The following is a 5,404-nucleotide window of genomic DNA, read 5'->3' as shown; positions in this document are numbered from 1 at the left end:
TGTGTGTGCGCTCTCTCTCTCTCTCTGTGTGCGCTCTCGCTCTCTCTCTCTCTCTCTCTCTCTCTCTCTCTCTCTCTCTCTGTGTCCTCTGTGTGTGTGTACTCTCTCTCTCTCTCTCTCTCTCTCTCTCTCTCTCTCTCTCTCTCTCTCTCTGTGTGTGTGTGTGTGTGTGTGTGTGTGTGTGTGTGCGCGCGCTATCCTCAGCTATACCCACCCTCTTTCCCGACGCGTGAAAGGAAAGAAGAAAAGCTTCAATTCATGAATTGCATCATCAAATCTGAAATGTCCTGTCGCGTTCTTACCTGCCTTCGTTATTATTTATATTCATTTTTTTTTTTACTTTATTGTTGCTTCTTTTTTCCGACCTAGATTTACTGCGTCCGATCAGGCGCCACCGGTTGAATCCGTGGGGTGAACGAGTGCGCGTGAGACTCTTTCGGTCCTGCTGTGCTGTCCACGCGCACCAGGGTGCTGATAGAGAGAGAGAGAGAGAGAGAGAGAGAGAGAGAGAGAGAGAGAGAGAGAAAAAAAAGGAAGAGAAGAATGACTATGGGAGGCCGTTGAAGTCAAAACACAATGAAACGCCTACAAACACACACACACACACACACACATACACACCTACTGCATACGAACTACAAACTTAACGTAACATTCAAGCACAGGTACAAATGTATGAGAGAGTGTGCATGCGTGCAATCAAACGTTCCGTGTGTGTGTGTGTGTGTGTGTGTGTGTGTGTGTGTGTACAATATTTTAAATACAAATATTTTTGTCCTAAATGGCCTTCCATAAGCTGAAAGAGCCGAGAGAACGTGCGCGCTCTGGAACCCAGTGCGCGCTCTCCTCCTCCTCCTCCTCCTCCCCTTCCACCCCTTGTGCACCGGTTTTCCAAGCTTCTCCCTCGTAACCACCGCTCCACCGGAATTTCCTAATGCACGTGCACACTGGAAATCTATCTCTATCTCTACCGTTTCAGTTTAACTAGAGAATGATGATGATGATGATGATCATCATCATCATCACCGGCTCTTCTCTGGTTCTTCTCTAATCGTGGTTCATGCATGTTGTTCAACACACAGCAGATGAATGAAAGCTCATCACGTGCAGTGAAGTGCTGAATATTGCATGTGTTGATGAACTAATGTGTGTGAGGAGGCTTCTACAGAGTGTGGAGTGTTCTCCATGATGCTGCTGGAGCAGTCAGGTGACCTTCACTTTCACTTACACCAATCAAACAGGGTTTCATTTATAACTCCATTAACACAAACCCTCACAGGAAAACCCTCAGGCTTTTTTTCCCATTCAGGTGTTTATATTACAGTTCATATTGACCCGTACTTCCGTAACCCAGTTCTTTTTTTTTCTTTCTTTACAGGAATTACATCAGGCTAAATTTACACAATGCTGACTGCAGACCCAGTTTCCTAAAGAAGAGCGCTGTAAAAAGCACTTATTTGAGTCTTCCTGTCAGCTTATTTGAGTCTTCTCCTCTGAACTCTCTCTCAACAGGACATTTTTGTTTCACAATTGAATTCACGATGTCACAATTGTTCTTTGTGGTTATTTTTCACGCCGTTTTAATAATAAGCACTATAGGACATTATGTGGAATTTCTAGACCAATTAGTTGTAGATCAATCAATCAATAAGTTTCTTAAATACTCAAGTTACCACAAATGTGCCATTGCAAAGTTCTTCATTCTGATGTTTGATTTGTGAATTTAAATAAAGCTATTGATTAGAATTCTGCTGCCATGTGATTGGCTGATTGGATAATTACACTAATGAGCAGGGGTCCATATGGTTCTTATATAGTGGCCAGTGAGGGAATATCTTGATTAATAATGAAGACTCGTACAGTATTATATACAATGTGCATATTTCATTATCACTGACCCTATTTTAATAACATCATTATATATGACATCATTGAACCTTATATAGGGGGACACGGTGGCTTAGTGGTTAGCACGTTCGCCTCACACCTCTAGGGTTGGGGGTTCGATTCCCGCCTCCGCCTTGTGTGTGTGGAGTTTGCATGTTCTCCCCGTGCCTCTGGGGTTTCCTCCGGGTACTCCGGTTTCCTCCCCCGGTCCAAAGACATGCATGGTAGGTTGATTGGCATCTATGGAAAATTGTCCGTAGTGTGTGAGTGTGTGAATGAATGAGAGTGTGTGTGTGTGTGCCCTGTGATGGGTTGGCACTCCGTCCAGCGTGTATCCTGCCTTGATGCCCGATGACGCCTGAGATAGGCACAGGCTCATATATATATATGATCTATTGTCTAGTTAGTTGTACACTTTTAATAGTTTAAGGTTTATTCTACTTCCTCAGGCTGTCATTCATGACCCTAATAATTCTAATTCTGCGCTCATCATTACTCCGATCACTCAGGATCTGTCTGCTCATGTTATTTCTTCACCATGTCTCAGGGGTTCGGTCTTGACTAGATGAGCGACGAGGACGCAGCACAAGAACTTCCACTTTCACACTGCAGTGACTTGTCAAATGCAGCAGGTCAGAAAACTTTGAAGTGGAGGATTGTTTTCTGCTTGGAACACGTCGCTGTGTGTGAACCGTGAAGCAACAACGATAACAAATCGCACTTGAAATGCATCTAAATTACACCGTCGTGCTCTTCGAGTGTCCCTTTTTATTTTCTGATACATTGCAGTAGGTTAAAATTTGTTTGTATAATACATTAACATCTTGCTGTGTTTTGTAATATCTTTACAAATGTAACATAGATTTAACATACAAGTAAAAGACAGAATAGAAAACGTACATTTTCTGAAAAGAAGAGCTTAAAAAAAGAAGCAGAAGGTCAGACACTAGGACCTGAAGGGTCTAAAAGTGCAAGATGAAATTTAACCTAATACATTTAGCCGATACAACGTCATCGCTAATCTGATCACGCTTCTGAGCAAGAAATTAGGAATAAATTTGTTAGAAAATGTCTAGAGGTTACCACCTACACAATCCCCACCTTAACCTTTCAACCATTTCAGAGGAATTGATATGAATTTCAGTTATTAGTTATTAAGTTTAGTTATTAGTTATGAAGTTATTAATATAATATTTCTAGTTGAGAGGCAGCTTCATAGTTGTTTTCAAAAGTAACATTCAAAAGTGATGCATCAGAAAGTAAAGATATTGCAAATAAAGGAAAAGTGATGTCATTTATCTGATTATGAGATTATTAGAAAATAAATAGGAGCATTAAGTCTATTTCTATTAAACTTCCATGAAACAAGCAAAATGATCTGCTTAAAGAATAAAAAAAAATGTAGGAAGATTTATTTATATTCAATTAATTAGTACATTATATACTATATGGTATAGAATATTCATTAAATGAGTTGCCTATAGGGGGCACGGTGGCATAGTGGTTAGCACGTTCTCCTCACACCTCCAGGGTTGGGGGTTCGATTCCCGCCTCCGCCTTGTGTGTGTGGAGTTTGCATGTTCTCCCCGTGCCTCGGGGGTTTCCTCCGGGTACTCCGGTTTCCTCCCCCGGTCCAAAGACATGCATGGTAGGTTGATTGGCATCTCTGGAAAATTGTCCGTGGTGTGTGATTGCGTGAGTGAATGAGAGTGTGTGTGTGTGTGCCCTGTGATGGGTTGGCACTCTGTCCAGGGTGTATCCTGCCTTGATGCCCTATGACACCTGAGATAGGGACAGACTCCCCGTGACCCGAGGTAGTTCAGATAAGCGGTAGAAAATGAATGAATGAATGAATGAAAATTAAACATGTATAATGCGTGTGTATAAGTATATACATAATATATATAAATTTTTTTTATACGTTATTACATTACATTATTTTATTTTTGTTGATAGCGTGTTTTATTTATTTATCATTTTTGGCACTGATTAAAAAAATCTGTCAGTTTCTATAAGGCCTGCTGTACTAATATAAACATGAACATGGTCTAGGTTCTCCTTGTACAGTCTGGTCATCATTTCTGGCAGGTTTTATACAGTCAGTAGTGTTTGTACTGGTTTAGAACACACTTTATTAGAGTTAATGGTAAATTCACATATGTACGTTTTCACAAAAAAGGATAAAAATAGACCAGACACTGGCTGCTCGAGCTTAATGAAACTACACAGTTTTTTTTATATTGCATGCATGTTCATTTAGCACAGTTTGTTAAATCATATTTTTATTATCTATTTTCCCTCAAGTTAAAATGCTTGAAGTGCATCATCTGCTTGTCTGGACCATGTTACCGGTGACAGTAAGAGTGTCTGGATGTCCAGGTTTTACTGGTGGATGATGAAACAGAGTAAAAACTCTCAAAAAAAAAAAACAATCCTCTGCTAAGGAGCATGTACTGTACTGTATGTTGTGTATAGATTTAGACCGCGTGCTGGCCGTCAGTTCGACATCATCCGTATGTGGTCCATATGTGAGATAATAAAGACGAAGTGAGACCTGGCTCATAAGATTATTCCTTTTGCCTCCGGCCATGTTACTTGGTGTCCATGGCAACTGACAGGCAGAGGATCTGCAGCTCTCGTTCTCACATACCATTACATAAACAGCTCTCGCAGCTTCTATAGGCACAGAATTGATGTCTTCTGACATCCTGATTCGCCGGATGGTAAAGTATCGGTGACGGTTCCCATCCTCCCATAGAAATCCTCATTATTTTTCATGATGCCTTGTCGACCTAGCCCCAGTTCGGCTGTAACACTGTTATAAAAGCTTTATTATTGCATTTTATTAATGCACATACAGTATAATCAAGCGTAATGGATTCTTATACACACAAACCGTATTAATTGGTTTGGTTTTGCGACTTTTTGTGACTTATGTCTGAATCTCTGAAACATCATGGTTGTCAGTTTAACTGTAGAAAAGAGAAGTGATATGATTTGTTAGACATCTAGACTATACTGACATCTAGACTATATGTGTGTCTTCACCTCAGATTCAGAACTGTCACCTCAGCAAGCACACACACACACACACACACACACACATGTGATGGCCTGATGTGTCTTGTTCATGTGAAAAGGTTATAAAAGACTGACATTTGCCCCCCCTGGGGGGCATCTAAATGGCAGAGAAAAGATCCCACATCAGTGTTGACATGCTGTGAAGCAAGTAAAATGTTGTGTGTGTGTGTGTGTGTGTGTGCTTGCTGAGGTGACAGTTCTGAATCTGAGGTGAAGACACACATGAGAGGTCAGAGTGTTACAGAGTAGACAGCATGAGCAGGTATTAAGAATCTCACCAAACCTTTGGCCACCTCAAGACAACATTTTTGACCACACGTGTGAAAGCAGACATATTTAACAGCATGTGAGGTTCAGCTCCACCTCAACAGCTGAGGTCATGTATATCTGATCTGATCTTCGTCCATGAAATCAGAGAGAGGGAGACATCTAGAGA

Source organism: Tachysurus vachellii, chromosome 9, assembly GCF_030014155.1.
Source record: "Tachysurus vachellii isolate PV-2020 chromosome 9, HZAU_Pvac_v1, whole genome shotgun sequence".
In the NCBI taxonomy this organism is placed as follows: Eukaryota; Metazoa; Chordata; class Actinopteri; order Siluriformes; family Bagridae; genus Tachysurus; species Tachysurus vachellii.
The sequence above is the reverse complement of the archived record's forward strand: the minus strand, read 5'-3'. Positions refer to the sequence as shown.